The sequence below is a fragment of the Bombina bombina genome, chromosome 3, assembly GCF_027579735.1.
Source record: "Bombina bombina isolate aBomBom1 chromosome 3, aBomBom1.pri, whole genome shotgun sequence".
In the NCBI taxonomy this organism is placed as follows: Eukaryota; Metazoa; Chordata; class Amphibia; order Anura; family Bombinatoridae; genus Bombina; species Bombina bombina.
In genome coordinates this window covers 503,557,705-503,578,501 of record NC_069501.1, presented here as the reverse complement: position 1 = coordinate 503,578,501, position 20,797 = coordinate 503,557,705, and the positions used below count along the sequence as shown (strand labels likewise).

General features: G+C 41.0%; 1 protein-coding gene across 1 annotated transcript in view; it reads left to right on the top strand.

Moving 5' to 3' along the window:
* The window catches only part of LOC128653527 (uncharacterized), a 167,300-nt gene that overhangs the window by 81,269 nt on the left and 65,234 nt on the right, over positions 1-20,797 (top strand). Inside the window, exons 2-4 of the mRNA XM_053706877.1 lie at positions 6,450-6,546; positions 6,982-7,031; positions 8,232-8,299. The gene's annotated coding sequence lies outside the window, so the exon portion shown is untranslated. The remainder of the gene's footprint in view (positions 1-6,449; positions 6,547-6,981; positions 7,032-8,231; positions 8,300-20,797) is intronic.

Below are 20,797 nucleotides of genomic sequence, written 5' to 3'. Positions count from 1 at the left end.
CCGACTTGCCACCGATGCAAGCAACCAGGGCATTTCATGGCTAGCTGCCCCCTTAATACGCACCAGACACCCAGGAATTACAATTACCCCTCTGGGTCCTATCGTCCGGCCCGGGCCCTCTGTGTTAACCAAGAGGCCCCTATGGAGGGATATGTGGGGCCGCTTCACGAGGTGGACCCTGTATATGCTGCCTCAGATAACCGCCAGCCCCATCGGCAGAAGGTATGGCTCGAGGGGCGATATACAGAGGGATTGAGAGACACAGGGGCTACTATCACGCTGGTACAGAGTCATTTGGTGCCAGAGCACAAGCGATCCGGACAGACTGTGGCCGTTAGAGTGGCGGGGGGGGATGTGTACAAAATTCCAACAGCTCAAGTGCATCTTGATTGGGGAGCGGGAAAGGGGGCTGTGAACGTGGGCATAATGGATAATTTACCTGCCGAAGTACTACTGGGCAACGATTTGGGCCCCATGACTTCTGCCTATGCTCCAGTATGCAACAACGAGGCGGACCCAGTGACTACACAGGCCCAAGCCCGGATGGAGCGAGAGCTCTCACCAGTGCGGGAGACACAGGTAAGACCTACCCCGACCTTGCCTGACATGTTAGGCCCCATACCCTGGGACACCCCAGATGCTTTCGAGACAGAGTCTAAGACTGACCCGACTTTACAAAAGTACCGGGAACGAGCAGAGACCGGAGGGGGCGGGGCAGATAACGAAACATTCTTATGGGAAAAAGGGAAAATATACCGCTGGACAGAGAAAAGGGGACAGCGTAGGCGACAGCTGGTAGTGCCCCACAAATACCGTCAAGAAATCCTCAAGATAGGCCACGACATCCCCTTAGCCGGCCACCTAGCCGTAACCCGTACCCTACACCGCATTACTCACACGTTCTTTTGGCCAGGGGTGCACGCTGACGTTAGAACTTACTGTAACACCTGCGATGTGTGTCAACGAGTAGGAAGGCGAGGCGATCACCCTAAAGCCCATCTAGTAAATATGCCCATTGTAGAGGAACCCTTCAGCCGGGTTGCTATTGACCTAGTGGGACCACTGGCTACCCCTAGTCCCTCCGGTAAGCGCTACATTCTTACCGTAGTGGACTACGCTACCAGGTACCCAGAGGCTGTCGCCCTATCCAACATACAAGCGGATACGGTAGCGAATGCACTAGTACAGGTGTTCTCCCGGGTAGGATTTCCAAAAGAAATCCTATCCGACCGAGGCACCCAATTTACGGCTGAATTGACCCAACAACTCTGGCAGGTTTGCAAAATTAAGTCCCTCCTGAGCTCCCCATACCACCCCCAGACGAACGGGCTGTGTGAGAGGTTCAATGGGACCCTCAAGCAAATGCTCAAGACGTTCACTCAGGAATACCGAGACTGGGAACACTTCCTGCCGCACCTCCTATTTGCTTATCGGGAGGTGCCCCAGGAAACGACAGGGTTCTCTCCCTTCGAGTTGCTCTACGGAAGAAAGGTACGGGGACCCCTAAACCTGATCCGGGAGCACTGGGAGGGAGAGATGGAGGCGGACGGTGTCCCCATTGTGCCATACGTGCTGGAACTCAGGGACCGAATGGAGCAATTAGCCAAATCCGTGCGGGCTAATCTCCAGTTGGCCCAGAGAAGACAGAAAGTATGGTACGATCGGGGGGCCCGAAAGAGAATCTTCACCATAGGACAAAAGGTGTTAGTACTTAAGCCGGTGAAGACAGACAAATTGCAGGCGTCCTGGCAGGGTCCCTACCAGATCGTAGAGAAAAGGGGAGACACCACTTATGTGATAGCTAGCTGCCATGACAACAATCTTAGAAAGACATTCCATGTAAACATGCTCAAGGAATATTTTGAGCGACCAGAGAACGTGACGGCCGTATGTTGTTCCCCTCAGGAAGACCCCGACAGTCTACCCATTCCAGACCTATTAGAAAAGAGTCTCCCCACAGGTATAGTGGCTCAGGTTCAGATAGGAGACCGACTTAGCCCCACTGAAAGGGAGCAGCTCAGCCAACTCCTCCAGTCCAAACACCTCACCTTCTCCCCGAAGCCAGGGTACACTACTTTAACCACCCACCAGGTAGATACTCCGGGACAAGCTCCCTTGCGCCAGGCTCCGTACCGAATCCCCGAAGCAGTTAGGACAGGAATGAAGAAGGAGATCGATGAGATGCTCCAGCTCAGGGTAATTGAGCCCTCCGATAGTCCCTGGGCCTCCCCAGTTGTCTTGGTGCCCAAGAAAGATGGGACCACCCGGTTCTGCGTAGACTATCGGAGGCTCAATGAAAAAACCGTGACGGACGCTTACCCTATGCCCAGGGTAGACGAGCTACTCGATCGTATAGCCAGGGGAAATTACCTGACCACTATTGACCTCTGCAAAGGTTACTGGCAGATTCCCCTGGCCCCGGAGGCTATCCCCAAGTCGGCATTCGTCACCCCATTCGGCTTATATCAGTTTAGGGTAATGCCGTTTGGGATGAAGAATGCCCCAGCTACATTCCAGCGCTTGGTGGATAGGCTCCTGGATGGCTTCCAGAGTTTTGCTTGCGCCTACCTGGACGACATAGCGATCCACAGTGAGTCCTGGGAGGACCACTTAGCTCATGTAGGAATGGTTCTGGATCAGATCCGGGCTGCTGGCCTGACTCTGAAGCCAGAAAAATGCCACTTTGGGATGGCCGAGGTACAGTACCTGGGTCACCGGGTGGGGTGTGGAAAGCAGCGACCAGAGCCGGCCAAGATAGAAGCTGTCGCCAATTGGCCCACCCCTATCACTAAGACTCAGGTCCTAGCCTTCCTGGGCACGGCAGGGTACTATAGACGGTTCGTACCAGACTACAGCACACTTGCCAAACCCCTGACTGACTTGACCAAGAAGAACTTACCTCGACAGGTCCTGTGGTCTCCCCACTGTGAAACAGCTTTCCAGGCTCTCAAAAATGCTCTAATTAACGCTCCTGTCTTGGCGGCCCCAGCCCTTAACAAACGTTTTATCGTCCATACAGATGCTTCCATGTTCGGGCTGGGAGCCGTCCTCAGCCAAGTAGGCGAAGATGGAGGGGAGCATCCAGTTGCCTACATCAGCCGGAAGCTCCTGCCCCGCGAAGTCAGCTATGCAGCGGTCGAAAAGGAGTGTTTGGCTTTGGTGTGGGCATTAAAGAAATTGACTCCCTATTTATATGGTCAGGAGTTCACCCTGGTCACCGACCATAACCCGTTGGTGTGGCTGAACCGGGTCTCTGGAGATAACGGCAGGCTATTACGTTGGAGTTTATCGTTGCAACCCTTCAATTTCACCATTACTTACAGACCTGGGAAACAGAATGGCAACGCCGACGGGTTGTCCAGACAAACCAACCTCAGCCCCGCATAACCAGCGGTCTGGACAGCCTTAGTCTGCCCCGAAAAGGGGTCAGACCGTGTCTGCCAGAGTGTTCCACAGAAAGGGAGCACTGTTACAGAAGCATTAGTTATTTTGTTGTGAAGAGCTTATTTCCCAGCAGCAATGCCTGAACCAGCCAAGCCAGCGCCTAAGAAGGGCTCCAAGAAAACCGTAACAAGTATCATTTCATAAAGAGTTAACTTTTTTTCAGCTTTTAGAAACAATTGTCTAATCACCTCTGGAGCCAGACTGCTAACTGATAAGATAACAAGTTTACAAGTTCATCTTAAGTACTGTAATCCTATTGTGGCCTGTCAAAGGACAGTGCTCTCTAACTGTGTGATGGGGGATTTTGTGCCTTCCCCCCCTCTCCCCCTGGGAGTGCCCTGTGTGCATGTAACCTTAATAAAAAGCAGGCTGGGCATCCCAGTCCTGAGTTCTTGTTTGACCCTCAATCGCAGCGTTGACTCGTTTTTGTGGGCAGAAGGGTATCCTAGCTGTACTGCAGCTAAGGGAGATTATTCTATATTTGCGAGACTCATATAGAATACTATGGAAAGCAGCTTCTCCCCTCTTTAGCAATAGGGATCCAGGCTACTAAGCGGTCCATCTCTCAGCGAGACTAAGGGTAACCGTAACATCCTTTTACATATAGAGGTATCTAAAAAAAAAATCAATTCTCTCTTCACTAAAATTGAATTTAAAGCAAATATGTTGAGTAGCATTATTCAAATCCTCAACAACACTTTCTAGGTTTTTTCAAAAGAGGGGTAACTTGCCCCTTTATAGTGCTTGGGTTGGACTGCTAGGTGACTGTCATTTTTATGATGAACATCTGCATTGTGCAGCGGCATGCAACTGCTCATTTAAAAGGACAGACTCCCCTCTTTTAAAGGGTGGCATAGAAGTTAAAATATGGGCACATTTTAAAAGGATTTTACTTTTTTATTTATTTTAGCCTCATTTGTTCATTACTTCCTGTCAGTCCAACAAGGAGGCTGTGGCCTTACTCTAGAGACCACAGCCTGCTTGTTGGACTGACAGGAAGTAATGAACAAATGAAGCTAAAATAAATAAAAAGTAAAATCCTTTTAAAATGATGAATAATACATATTTCAATGATTTCTATTAAAGGGACAGTCAACTCCAAAATGTTATTGTTTAAAAGATATATAATCTCTTTATTACCCATTCCCCAGTATTGAACAGCCAACATGGTTATATTAATATACTGTGGGTATCTAAGCCTCTTTTGACAGCCCCCGATCACATGGCTATTTATTTATTATCTATTGGCTTTCATTTTAGCCAATTAGTGCAGTGTCAGCCACAACTCTATGGGAGAGAGAGCACAATGTTATGTGTATGGCCCACATGGATTAGCCGTCTCTTGCTGTGAAAAGCTAATACAAAAGTAAAATGTAATGAGAGTCTGTCTATAGTAGCTTAGAAACAGGCAGACATTTAGAAGTTTAAATGTTATAAAGTATATTAAAATAACAATGTTGGTTGAGCAAAGCTGGAGAATGGGTAGTAAAGGCGGTATCTATCTTTTTAAACAATAAAAATGTTTGTGTTGACTGTCCCTTTAAGCATAAGCCACTGCTTAGTGCTTTTTTATTACAACAAAACAGACTTTTTTTTATCCCTTTGATGTTAGCTGCAGATAAATAAGGAATAAATAATAATGTGATAAGAAAATAACAAAAGAGAGGTGACGTACCTTTTGTAGACAAAAATAGTTAGCCAAGAAACTGATTCAATGGCATTGATGTACCGATTAGCCAGTAATCATTTTTAAATTCACCAAATTTAAATGCTGTTCTTTCATATGAATCACAGAAAAACAACTGTGACTGTGACATTATTAAAAAAAGTAATTGGGCTTCAGGTAGGAGTTGAGAACAACCGCCCAATTATTTTAACCACATTTAAAGGGACAGTCAAGTCCAAAAAAACTTTCATGGTTTAAATAGGAAATGTAATTTTAAACAACTTTCAAATGTACTTTTATCACCAATTTTGCTTTGTTCTCTTGGTATTCTTAAAGCTAAACCTAGGAGGTTCATATGCTAATTTCTTAGACCTTGAAGACTGCCTCTTATACTAATTTATTGGACCTTGAAGACTGCCTCTAATCTGAATGCATTTTGACCACTAGAGGGCATTAGTTCATGTGTTTCATATAGATAACATTGAGCTCATGCACGTGAAGTAACCCTGGAGCCAGCACTGATTGGCTAAAATGCATGTCTGTCAAAAGAACTGAAATAAGGGGGCAGTCTGCAGAGGCTTGGATACAAGGTAATCGCAGAGGTAAAAAGTGCATTTCTATAACAGTGTTGGTTATGCAAAACTGGGGAATGGGTAATAAAGGGATTATCTTTCTTTTTAAACAACAGAAATTCTGGTGTTGACTGTCTCTTTAACTTTCATGATTCAGATAGAGCACGCAGTTTTAAGAAACTTTCTAATGTACTTATATTATCAAATTTTACACATTCTTTTTATATACACACTTTTTGAGGCACCAGCTCCTACTGAGCATGTGCACAAGGTCATAAGGTATATGTTTACTAGTCTGTGATTGATTGATGCCTGTCGCATGATACAGGGGGCCGGTAAATGGGGGGGGGGGATCTTCTGCTTATTTTAAATTCAGAGTAAGTGTTATTGCATTATCTTTTTTATTATGTATGTGTTAATTATGGAATTCTATTGTATTTAGTCGTCCTTTAAGGAAAATCATGTATGTCACTGCCATAATACGTCACCTTTCCCTCTAGAAGAAGGTGTACGCTGTCAATATGGGGCTTACAGTATACAGATGGATGCTGTGTGGGGCACAATGTCCCTTTGTATAAATGTTTTGTAGATGATCCATTTATATAGCCTATCTGGGAGTGGTTTTCTAACAATGTATAGTTTTTCTTATTTTTAAATAACATTGTGCTGATTTTCAGACTCCTAATAAGCCATAAAGTATCAGATGTAGACTGATGTCTACAGATTCTTGCTGCTTTTGTTTGTGTAATTTGTCTTTTCATATGCAGGGAAGGAGGGGAGTGTCTACTTTTCCTACTTTTCCAACCCCTTTCACTGGGTGTCCCATCCTAAACTCATCAACAGTTCTAAACTGGGGGCTTCCAAGTAAGTTTTTAAAAGGTTTTATATGACATACAGTTATATTAAAATTGTACACTGTCCCTTTAAAGGGACACTGTACTATAAAATGTGTTTTCCCTTAATGAGTTTTAAAGTAGTTGTTATACCTACTGACGAGTAATAAATGTATGGGAAATTGTTCCTTCATGTTTCATTTTGTATATGAAATAGCTGGGTTTACTCACTAAAACAATCACCTGTTGTTCTTAAGGACATGCCCATAAAATGGGCTGAGCTTGCAGTTAAAGCAGACCTGCTTATGTTGTCTATGTCTAAACACACAGCCTAATAGTAAGGTACTGAAATGCTAATTATGGAAGATTATTTAGTGCTAATTACGGAAGATTAATTAGTGTTATTGTCTCATGATTGCATAGCTTTTCTACAGATAATATGTTTGTTATTCATATTTCAATATAGGTGGTGGTTTCGACAGGCAAAATATCTCTATTTAAGATAACAAAATAAAGGTAAAATGTTCCTTTACTGTATTTTTGTTGTACTGTTGTATATACTACCTATATTTACATAGTCATATGCACTTCTGTAATTGAATCAAAGGGGCCGATTTAACAAGCCCCGAATATGGCCATCTTGCCCTGTTTCTGTGCGAGCCTTCAGGCTCGCCGGAAATAGCAGTTATGAAGCAGCGGTCTTAAGACTGCTGCTCCTTAACTGTATCTGCCGCCTCTGAGTGGCATACAGCAATCAACCCGATCCTATACGATCGGGTTGATTGACACCCCCTGCTAGTGGCCGCGAATCTGCAGGGGGCGGCATTGCACAAGCAGTTCACCAGAACTGCTTGTGCAATGCTGAATGCGGACAGCGTATGCTGTCCGCATTCGGCGATGTCTGGCGGACATGATATGCTGCATCGTATCATGTTCGCCAGGCAATAATAAATCGGCCCCATTTGAGCAGGTTGATCCTGGCATTCTAAGAATGGATTGTTTCTGTGTGGGACCTGGGCATATAAGGGTGTGGTTTCAGAATTCTGGAGACTTTGAGTAATCTGGGCATGGCTTTGGGTTTGGAGAGGGACGAAAGATCTTAGCACATATTTTTTTGTGTGTGTGTGGGACAAACTCCTTATTTCCCAAACTGGTATATCAACCCCAAGATGCCTGCTCTCTCCAATCTCAATCAATAGCAATTCTTGGAGGGGGCACTTTATTCTCTCCAAACACAGAGGAGACTTAGGTGACTTGATGCTGTTAGATAAGACATGTTTAAGGCCTAGGGGTAGATTTATTAAAGTTTGAGCGGGCATGATTCGCTGTAGCGAATCATGTCTGCTCGATCTCGCTAAATGCCGACAGCATACACTGTCAGCATTTACCATTGCACAAGCATTTCTAGTGAAATGCTTGTGCAATGCCGCCCCCTGCTCACCGGCGACCAATTGACCAATAGCAGGGGACGTCAATCATCCCGATCGGATCGGGATGATTTTAGTCCACCACCTTAAAGTTGGTGGAGAAGTTAAAGAGCAGCGGTCTTACGACCGCTGCATCTTAACTTCCATTTCAGGCGAGCCTGAAACGATGAGCGTAGAAAGCAGCATCCACTGCTTAATAAATCTACCCCCTAGGGTGGATCTGAGACAGGTTGAGGGAGTCATATTAGGGACTTGGCTAAAATATGCTTAACTCCCGTTCTACTTTTAGGCTTCTCTGCTTAGACACAAATTCATGAGAGAGACCACGTCCTTCTAGAAATGGAGCTGACACCAAAGGTAAACTGGCACTGTTTAGTAAACTGTTGATAGGGGGACAGAACAAAATGTTACCCCTACTTTACAAAGCAATGGCATAGGGAATTAGGGATTTCTTTAGAACCAGGGCAATGCCCATACAAATGCCCCTTAAGGGGAAATGGGTAGTTTAGGACTTTTTAGTGTTAGTTTTTTTTTTATTTTGGTGGGTGGGGGGTTTTACTGTTAGAGGGGGTAAAATATCTGTTTAACACAGGTCAATGCCCTACAAAAGGCCCTTTTAAGGACTATTGGTAGTTTAGTATTAGATTAGGGTTTTTTATTTTGGGGGGGCTTTTTATTTTCATAGGGATTAGGTTTAATTTTTAAATTTTTGATAATTTTGTTTATTATTTTATGTAATGTTAGACTTTTTTGTAATCTTAGATTAATTTAATTTTAGTTTTTTTATTTTTAAGTAATGTTAGCTTTTTTATTTTAATTGTAATTTAGTATTTTTTAATTTAGGTAATTGGGGTTAATTTAAAGATATATGTGACTTAGTCACTCTCCAAACTTTGGAGAATGAACAAAATTTGGAGACCCATTTACTGCATCTACGTACCCCCACTTTCAAGAACAGATCTAGATTTTATCCTGTGCAGTCGAGGGGGAAGGCCTTGGAAAGTTTTCACAAAAGGGTATTGGAAGATCTACATGCTCTAAACGAGACCACATGTTAACCATTGAAATTTGACTACAAAGGAAAGAGAGGCTATTGTATCTCTACAAAATAACTTTTCAAAAGTGGTTAAGCAATCCGACAAGGGTGGTAATGGATAGAAGTATGTATATCTCGGAAGCCCTACGCCAATTGAGTGACACTACATCCTACAAGGCCACAGGTAGAAATCCTACTCGACTGTTCCAGGATAAACTAAGGTCTCTCTTGGATGATGCCTTACACCAAGGCATAATCAATAAAGATACATTTGATTTTTTGTATGTTGAGAATCCAGTGGTCCCTATCTTCCACCACTTGCCCAAGATCCACAAAGGTTTAGATTATATTAAAGGACGACCAATTGTTGCAGGTATAGGATTATTGTTTGAACATCTATCAGAGTGGATAGATAGTATACTGCAACCAATGGTTACGTCCCTTCACAGTTTTTTACCGGATACAACCCAAATGTTGAACCTAGTGGAGACTGTGCAGGTAGTTGAGGGTATGAGCTGGTTGACGGTAGACGTCATCGCCCTTTTCACCTCAATACCTCATGCATTGGGATTAGAGGCTTTGCAGTTCTTTCTGAACTTGTTAACACATTTTGAGGATAATACTAAGGAGTTTATTATTAGAGCAACTAAATTCCTAGTTGAGCATAATTATTTTCTTTTTGAAGGAACATATTATGTCAAGATGAGAGGTACGGCTATGGGGGCAAAATTTGCCCCCTCATATGCCAATTTATTTATGGGCTGGCTTGAATACAAGTACTTATTTGGACATATGAATCCATTCTTAGAGAAAATATTACATTTACTAAACACGAAGCTAACTCTTTTGTTGAGTACCTGAATACATGTATTCCTGAAATACAATTCACCTACGAATGGCAGAAAGAGAAAACACATTTTTTGGATATGGAACTTACTATTGATTGTGAATTGAAAAAGATAAAAACCAATGTCTATTGCAAACCTATTGCAGGTAATTCTTTACTTCACTGATTAAGTTCACATCCAAAACATGTATTCAGAGGCATAGCAAAGGGACAATTTTTAAGGACAAAGAGAATTAGTTCTAGAGAGGATACTTTTTTCTCGAAATCTGTGTTTCTACAAGAAAGATTGAGAAGTCGTGGTTACTCGGCTGGTGTTATCAACAATGCTCTTGTGGAAACACAGAAGAGAGTTAGAAGTAGCCTCCTGAAATCTCACAATTGGCCCCGACACTCTAGGGGTTCAAGAGATCTGAGACCTACATTTGTAACTAAATACTCTATGCAATACTATCAAATCTGTGACATCATTAAAAAATATTTACCTATACTATATGGTGATGACCTACTCAAAGACACGGTGAAGGGTAGGTTTATATACAATAGGAACCTTACACTAGGTAACATGATCTCAGCCAGTCAGTTACGTATCCAAAAGAGTCAAAGTTCATGGTTAGCACACAATGGAACATATAAGTGTGGTAAGAATTGAAAGGCTTGTGAGGTTATCAGAGTGGGTCCAAGCTTTAGATCCTATGTGACCAATAAAAGGTTTAACACCAAAGGTTGTGTAAATTGTTCAACAACGTATGTGATATATCTCATAGGATGCACATGCCACAAATTACAGTATATTGGCATGAAGACCCGTGCTGTCCGTACTAGAATACCAGAGCACCTGGGATATATCAAAAACGGTATTTGTTGTTCTGAACTAGCAAGACATTTTATTGAAATCCATGATGGGAATGTATGCAATTTCGAATGGAATGCAATTGAAACCATTAAAGGGCCCCCTAGGATAATAAGCGATAAGTGGCCTATCCTATCAAGACAAGAAGTTTATTGGATAAACAAAATATGTACCCTTATCCCTAATGGTTTTAATTGTTTTAATTCAGAGAACAATTAAATATCCCTTTAAATTAATCATTCACTCATTTCTGATGTATGTGACCATACGAGCAAAATTATTTTTCTATATTATAGCATGAGTATATTGGGAGGGGGATCTTTCTTTAAAGCCTGGTGAATTATATTATATATATTTATAGCTTAATGGTGAGTTGTTTTAGCATTAATATGTACTAGGGTTTTATCTGCCTCTGTATGCCTATGCAATAACTCCTGAGCTTTAATCCAAGGCACTTTGATCCATGTATGAAGGGGCTATTTATAGAATGTTTAATTTTGGAACTTAAATTGGTGTTAATATCAATTTACTATTCTTCAGACTTTTACCTAAAACATGTGAGCTATGTTATGCCATATCTATCTCATATGACTGAGTGCTGTATAGCATTACTTTGTATTATATCATATAGTTCCCACATATGTTTATTTGTATGCATGCATTGAAATAGTTAATATTGTTCCTTTCATATTTAGAGGAGGGAAAGGGGTGTGTGTGTGTTTTTTATTAACCAATGGGTAACATTTATACTGTTTAAATAAGTGTATCACCTGTATGAACTTATGCTCTATGATTACGGCTACACCTTGCCGAAACGCGTAAGACCGATTCATTTCCCTCTTTTCCCTATGCCTGAGATGGTACCCGTGTGTTTTTTAACGGTTTCAAATTAAAGCTGTGACTTTTTACTATTCCCTTTTGAGAGGTGTTTTTCTTGGATTTATTTTTTCTATATTAATTTAGGGGGTGTTAGGTTAGGGGGCTTAGTAATTTAATTAGTTATTTGCGTTGTGAGGGTTTGGCGGATTAGAGGTTAATAGATTTATTAAGATTATTGTGTTGTGTGGGTATGGCGGATTAGGGGTTAATAGTTTTATTATGTTTATTGTGTTGTGGGTTAATGGTGTATTAGGGGTTAATATTTTTATTAGGTTTATTGCGATGTGGGTTAATGACGGATTAGGGGTTAATACATTTATTAGGTTTATTGCGATGCGGGTGAATGGCGGATTAGGGGTTAATACATTTATTAGGTTTATTGCAATGTATGTATTTTGGGAATTAAATATCCCTTTAAATTAATCGTTCACTCATTTCTCATAATGGCGGATTAGGCGGATTAGGGGTTAATACATTTATTAGGTAGATCACAATGTGGGTGAATGGCGGTGTGACGACCAAGGTTAACCAACCCTGCGCCAGTCATTTGTTTGGCACAGAAAGGGTTATCAGACCCCTTCTACTGTCACTAATATGTCACAATCTAGCCACACCAGGCAAGCTTGTGATTTAGTTCAGTGGGTGCAAGGGTTAACAACACTCTCTAGTCTGTACTAGACTTAAAAGAAATGCCCAAAACTCCCCTTTAATGCCACCCACACTAAACTAACTATGCTGCCACCACTTATGATTTATTAAACGGAAAATCCTAAGGAAAAACCCAGCCTTACACATTAACTCTCAGAATACAATTTAGCAGAAAATAACCTAAAAAAAACAGTTCTAATACTCCAGTCCTTTCAGTAGCGTGGTTCAATTATTAGACAAAGCCCAAAGCTTCATAAAGGAATTATTTATTATGCCAAAAATATTATGTACAATGCATTATTAATAAAAAGTTGTTACAAATAAAATTACACTCAGCAAACAGTTTTTAAAATAAAAAAGTAGAAAAACAGATTTAATACTTTACTAGTCTCAAGATCTGTTACAAGAGAGATGGCAGGAAGTGATGGGTCCTTACTCTGTGTTGTCACAGCCTCCCTTGTAAGAATGACAATTTAAAGGGACACTCAGGTTAAATTAAATTTTCATGATTCAGATACAGCATGTGATTTTAAACAACTTTCCAATTTACTTCCATTAAAAAAAATGTGCACAGCCTTTTATATTTACACTTTTTGAGTCACCAGATCCTACTGAGCATGTGCAAGAATTCACAGACTATACGTATATGCATTTGTGATTGGCTGATTGCTATCACATGGTACAAGGGGAATGGAAATATACATAACTTTGAAATTTGTTATAAAAAAATCTACTACTCATTTGAAGTTCAGACTAAGTGCTATTGCATTGTCTTGTTATCTTGCATTTGTTGATTATGCAAATCTAATGTGTTGACTGGTCCTTTAATTGTTAAACCACAAGACCCTTATACCTTTTTTCATTAGATCAGGTTGCCTTTTCACGGGCTGGCCGGGAAACCCCCTATATTTTACAAAAGTCAATAAACTTTAAGTACCTTTGGCTGACTTTAGAGAACACAATATAATTTTCGGCTAGATACATCAATTTTCATATAGACAGACTTGCATTGTAAGAAACAGTTTGATACCAAATATGACATGGTTGTCATATTTACCTTCATCTAATGTCATAACATGTTTTAACCACATATCTACCTTATACCCATGTCGCTTTATTGACCTTATCAGTTTCTGAGAGGAGGCACTGTTCTGTGTCTCTAAAAATCTTTTACGGCCTGAATGCACCAATGCCTATATGATAACATTTATTCAAGTGGAACTCTGAAACAATTTATAATGGGGTCTGATTTTATCACAAAAATCCCCCCAAACATAAACACAGGACACTGTTCTCTTTGAAAAAACAAATCTTTTTTTTAGCTCACAGGCTAAGAGAATTAACCCCTTAGCAGCTAAATCATGAGGTATTCGTGACAGGCGGATTAGGGGTTAATACATTTATTACGTTTATTGCGATGTGGGCTAATGGCAGATTAGGGGTTATTATATATATATATATTTTTTTAATAATAGTGATCAAACTTTATTTAATCTTCCATCCATAGACAAACAGCATCAAAGATCAAAAACTCACCATTTAAGTGAGATAAAAATATATTTTTTAAATATCAGAATGAAAACAGCTTTACACTGTTGAAATGCTCAACGCGTTTTAGCAATAATAATTGTCTTTTTTTAAGAGCAAGTATATGTTAAAAAAGAGCTACTATGATCCACATCCAATCATTTTATCACATGAAGACATATCTACTGTATTTTGGTTGGGGTCAGCAACTGACTAGCTATCATTGGTTTGTCAACTTTAGCCAATAGCTCATCCATAGTGCGGTCTACACTAGGAGACAGGACGGTATTGGCTGATACTTTATGAGAAGTGATATAAAAGATCTATTATAGGGCTCAGTTTTGATTATGGCAGTAGAAAGGCTACATTGATCTTTCTGAGGACACTGGTGCGTCTGTGATATCTGTAGATTTTCAATATAAAATGTTTTACAAAAGGCTGTTTTAGAATTATTATTTTTTTTATTTTTTTTTAATATATATTTTTTATTTAGATTCATCAAAAGGCAAACAAGATAAACATGGCAATATAGATTTTACAGACATATGATTTCCACCAATTTAACTGACAGTTGTTAGATCATTTGAATAAAGTGTGGGTAGAAACCAATACATACACAAATTTGATAACAAAGTTAGTGCCAAGAAAGCTTTGTACCTTCAAATTGACTTAAAAGGCCACTCTTGGGCCCCTTATAACATCTTAATCATAAGCAAGGAAGGTAACTTCTGAAAATATGGAGACCACTTATGGATCTCTAGCAAGGAATCTCTATTTTCAGTTTTTATAGGGTTAAGATCAATTGGCAAAACTTAAAACTGAGAAACTTATATAAAACCCTTAAGCTGAACTTTATATATTGTTTAAACTGAATAACTATATTGAAATATGAATATATTGATATATTGATAGGGGAACCATTATTATGAGTGTTTCAGGTGTAGGCAATTGCAGGGGAGCAAAGATAGCGGGGCCTCATTACACGGTACAGAGTATAAGGTCAGTGTAAAGACCATTTTCAACATTAATGCATTAGAATAGGTGATTTCTACTATGAACAGATTTATCACAACTAGATTAAAAAGCATAAGGTTTCAATAGAATGCACACCCCTATCTATAACTCCATAACTACACATGTTAATATTTTAGAGGTGTTTAGAAGTGTTTAGAATATACATTTGGTGCGCCATCCCGGCCGCAGACAGCACACCTCCAGGATAAGATGAGAGGGAGTAACCCCTCGTAAGTCTATAACCTCAGATACTTAGAAAACATGAGCCATATAGATATAGGGAAACACCATACTCTATGTATAGTTGCTACAATTCTAAAATATTTTATTTTAGACTGGATCTAAGACCCTGCAAGGGACTGTAATAATCTATCAGGGGTTCAAACATTTAACCGGCTCATTGTTGGTTAACAGTTAGGAGTACAACCCCCACCACCCTACTCATGAAAGGATACAGTTATTGCTAAGAGAGTGGGTCAGTGTACTCTGCCAAATTCACCTGGATATAGCGATGTGTAGGGGTACAATTGCCCAGCTGGTAAACCTCCCCACAACAGTATGATATATCTATATGATAGATCTAGTTTATGCTTGGAAGACTATACATAGGTATCATGTGTGACATAGGTGACCAGAGAGCGACTTAACTAGAACCCAAAAAAGGAATGAGTGACATGAAAAACTTTAGCCCACTGCTGTCAGTAATTATAAATGGTGTGCTGTAACAAGTAAGTCAAATGGAACAGTGAAACAATGCATATCAAACGTTAAAAACTTGACAGCAAATGTGGGTGGTATATAACAGTTTTTTACTATACACCCAGGCCTGAGTCACATTTGCAGGGCTTCAGTCCCCCTTAACCCACTTCTTGGCGATCATCCTGTAAAGGACTGGTTTTATTGTTAAGTTCTAAGCAGAGGGAACATACACTCCGTGTGTTTATTACTTGTGAGATTCCTGCAGCAGAGTGTCCCTGGTTTCTTTGGGTAGTTAGGTGTTTTCTGCAGAAATCCCCTCCGGTTCCGATCCCTGTTATGGGCAGACAGCTAAGAGGTATCAGGCTGGGCTTGCCAGATAGTGTAGATTCAAGGAGGACCCGTCTCTGTTTCTCCGTATCCTCTTTAGCTCGAGTCTCAATAAGTTCATTGTACCTCATAAGGAAAGTCTGGTCCTGCCTCTCTGAAATGCATTCGTCTGTCGCCCCTTCACCACCACACATAGAGTCACATACCTCTGTCATGTCCGCATTATCTTCCTCAAACTGTCTCGGAGCAGGCATAGACTGAATCGGAGCCGGGAGCTCCACAGTGCAGGACAGGTCTCTGGGAGTACCAGGGTCTGTTAGTGCAGTGGCATTATTAGCCGAAGACTGATCACCTTTCAGCTTTACCGAGGTCTGCGCCACAGCCATGGGGGCAGCCCCCCAACCTGCCCCCACTTCTAAGTTGCGACCAAGGACGTGGTCCTGATCTCCCATAGTGCCATCAAGTGATGTCTGCTGTGTCCGAGGCCGCTCACCAAACATGATGCTGCATAGGTCTCTCTCCAGTTGTCGGAAGTGATTCTGCAGGAGCCGGTGAACCTCTGCTTCCCATCTGGTAACAGCCTCCATTTGCACTTTGGATTTGGTGACGTTGCTGTAAGAAGGGTCATCCGCCGGGACAGCACCTTATTAGAGTGTATGGTTCCCCTCTAAAGGTTGAGTAGGAGCAGTCCAAACGTGACTGCTATACCCCCTATACTGGGGGGGGGGTGTTGAGTCCTCGTGGTGAGGCCGCCGCCAGAAGTCTCAAAGGTCCAGATCTGGATCCGGTAATCATAAATCCTGCTAACTTTGTACCAATCGACTCAGCAGTTCATGACTCGTGTAAGTCTGAGGGTAATTTTTAGGATAGCTTGCAGAATGGGCTCTTTAACCGGCGGATTGGAGAGATCATACTCGGAGCTGCAGATATTGCGACCTAATATCGTTATTATATATTTTATTAGTTATTGTGGTGGGGGTTGACAGTTGACAGGTAGATAGATATTTTGCACATGCGTTTGGTGTTAGTTAAAATGTCCAGGCAGTTACGGTGCTCACATTTTCAGCACAAGGCTTGCTGCGCCTGCCTATGTGTGGCGAGGTGAAAATGGAGTAAAATATCTCCATTTTCTCCGTGTAAGCCCTTGCGCTGAATATGCTAAACCGATTTGCAACACAGTTTTATGTTCGCTTATGGGAGTAAAAATCACAGACGACAGGTGAAATATATGCGCCGCATTTATATGCAGCGCTGTATATGTGATAACAAAACGACGCCACATATGTAATCTTGCCCCTGATTTTAAGCTTTTTGTTGCAGTTCACGTTTAAACACTTTTAGAAGTAAAGTTTGTATGAATAAACTATACAAACTATGGGGCATATTTATTAATGTGCGAGCAGACATGATACGAAGTAGCGTATCATGTCCGCTGCACATCGCTAAATGCTGACAGCATATGCTGTCGGCATTTATCATTGCACCAGCAGTTCTTGTGAACTGCTGGTGCAATGCCGCCCCCTGCAGATTCGCGGCCAATCGCCCGCTAGCAGGGGGTGTTAATCAACCCGATCGTATTCGATCGGGTTGATTTTTGTCTGCGGCCTCAGAGCAGGCGGACAAGTTATGGAGCAGCGGTCTTTAGAAGGCTCGCCGGAAACAAGGGGCATCAATCTCCATACGGAACTTGATAAATATGCCCCTATATATTGTTTTTTATTTTCAGCAGACCCAGCAGATTCAAAATATACCATTATTGTATGTGTATGTATCATCAGGTTTAAAAAATAGTGCGTAAAATGTGAAAAAGTGTATTTTTTACTCCTGACTCAATAAATAATAGTATGTAATTTTATTTTTCTAAGCTGTATCATCAAAACCTGTGTGGATAAATATTTGTAGTAGGTAACCTGTCTGAAATAGGCAGAAATTAAGAACTTTTCACTTTTTTCCCCTCAGTTTTATTGCAGGCATGTCAATTTGATACATTTTCAAACACAGCATCTTTGAATTTACTGTACTGTTTTCAGCAATTAAACAGTTCTAGCCAACTGAGAAATTAAAATGGGGTACACAAAGCACACATTTGCAGAAAGTACACCCCTTGGTGCATCAAATGAGGGGCTACAAGTATTTCTAGCATGAACTTGGGGTGCACAGAAATTAATGGAATAAGTTGCATTGCTTAAAAAAAAAAAAAGAATTCTAAGCAAAGAGCCATATTCCACTTATTATTATATTGTATATTTTTGTGCTAGCAATACATGTTGCCCCTCATTTAATGCAACTTGGTGTGTACTTAGTTTATATACCATATGCATCATCAGTGAAGGAATCAGAGTCTGAGTTCATAGAGAACTCAGATGCTTCCTCAGCACTGAGACGCTTCGCCATAATTCTCTTTCCAAAATAAATAGATATTTTTAAAGTAATTATGTCGCTAGAAAATATGTAATTTTTATTGCAAAAAATAAGCTTCTTTGTTGTAAAAATACAGAAGTTTTGAAAGCTGGAGAGAGCTGCGTAAAGAAGGGTGTTTTACTCATCTTCCATGCATGCTAAAAGACTGATTATAAAAATATTATTTGGTGTTTTTTTAAAAAAAATAGCATTACTCTACCATTTATTAATTTGTAACCACATAATCCAGGTTACAAATATAATATCCGTCCGTATTGTAAAAGGGAATGCAACATTTCTCAGCAAGGTGATCACTGCGGTAACGCTGGTTACCACTGTGATCATTTAGCTATAATACTTAAACCGATATTTATTTTTCAAAAATAAACAAGTTTATTTATAAAATGTATTTTGGGGATCTCTAGGCAATTTTGATCTTTATTTATGTGCCTTTAGAGACCCCCAAATCCTTTTTTTTTTTTTTTACTTTTTTTTAAATAAATGTTTTTTTACTTTTTTATTTTTTACTCTGCACCCCAAAGACTTATACCATTGGAAAGGTTAGGCAATTGGGGGTCGGTAGCTGCTTAGAAGCCTCAGATACAGACAACTAAGCAGCATGCCCCCATCTCCCTATAACTGACAATGTCAGTTTTAAATAAAGTGGTGTGATGACATCATCACGTCATTACGTGTGACGTCACCATGAAGGGATGTCAGCTGCTTCATCAGCACTGAGACGTTTAGCCATAATTATCTTTACAGGTGATGCCTGTGAGTATCCAGGGCAGATCGCCAGTGTAGGAGTGGATAGGGGTCCTCAGACCTCCATCAAGGTGAGGGGGTCTAGCGATGGCTCAGAGCCGTCATTAGCACCTGAGTGGGAAAATTTGCAACGGCTCAGAGCCGTCGTTAGCACTCAAAGGGTTAAAGTATTCATAACTACCTTTAGCGCAGTTGGTCTAATGCGGTCTTGGGTTAGTGCACAAGCGATAAGTGTTAGTCTAAGGGGAAAAGAAGTTAATGCATCCCTTTATTTATCATTCCTTTATTGACTTTATTTTTATATTTTAAAATACATTTTCTTCTCCTAAAGAGACGGTTCCTAATTTCTTCAGATTCAGTCTTACAATGTGGCAATATTATGTGTTTGCTTGAGGGTCTTAATCCTTTATCAGACATCCCAACTCTCCCTGAAGTTCAGGTGGTCTCCCTTATTGTAATTGCGGCTTCCTGACTACCGCAAATGAAATGCAAGTATGAGGCTCAAACCTGGAAACAGTGTTTTCTTTAAGGAATGCATCTAGTTGCGGTGACGTCGAGCAGAAAGGCGTTGTCACAGCAAGTCTGTCTTTAGTTTCAGCATATTGCGTGTCTGCCACCCTCCCTTCTGCTGTTTGGAGATGGCATTAATGCTCTTGGGGGAGGAGGAGAATTAGCAGCAGGCAACATCGGCTGCAGCATAGGCTGAGTGAGAACTGAGAAAGAGAGTGCGTCCCTGTGAGGGAGGAGATAGACACCTCTGCTGTCAGGTCCTTATCAAACTGACTTACTGTGAGTACAAAACATAATTACAAATGGCCTCTCAAACTCAAAATCACACACGCTCCCAGATACAAAAATCCAAAAGTCGTTCAGGGACAACTATACTGAGTACTTCACAAGCTGGGGCACTATGGAACCCTCAAAGCATGCATCAGTAACCAAAAAGCCCCCACGGATTTTAATAAAATGAAACGCAAATACTAAATTATTTACAGCACGTAATTAAACTTTGTATTATAAAATATTTGAGCATTAAACAAGCATATGAATACTGGAAAATAGGTTTGTTTTATGTGTTTGTGCAATAAAGCTACTTTCTTAAGACACAGTGAGTCCACTGGTCATCAATTACTGTTGGGAATATCACTCCTGGCCAGCAGGAGGAGGGAAAGAGAACCACAGCAAAGCTGTTAATTATCACTTCTCTTTCCACAAACCCCAGTCATTCTCTTTGCTTGTGGTGCAAGTAGGAGGTGAAGTTTTCAGAAGCCTTCTTGGAAACCCAATCAAGCTTGGAACTAGGGGAAGCAATCTAAGAAACCCGCAGCTGATTCCAAGTCAGCATGAAGGGTCTGCCCCTGATCCGGGATCGGATCCAGTAAGGGGCAGACTTTCTCAATTCGCTCAAGCTTGGATACGGGATGTCTCGGATCCCTGGGCGGTGGACATCGTATCCCCGGGTTACAAGTTAGAATTCAAGACCTTTCCTCCCAGGGGCAGGTTCCTCCTCTCAAGATTATCTGTAGACCAGATAAAAAGAGTCGTTCTTAAAATGTGTTCAGGATCTTTCCGCCCTGGGAGTGATAGTTCTAGTTTCAATGTAGGAACAGGGTCTGGGATTCTACTCCAATCTGTTTGTGGTTTCCAAAAAAGAGGGAACTTTCAGACCAATTCTAGACCTGCAATGTCTAAACAAGTTCCTCAGAGTACCGTCCTTTAAGATGGAAACTATACATTCCATTCTTCCCTTGGTCTAAGATGGTCAGTTCATGACAACCATAGACCTAAAGGATGCGTACCTTCATGTTCCCATTCACAAGGATCATCACAAATTTCTGAGATTCACCTTTCTGGACAATCAGT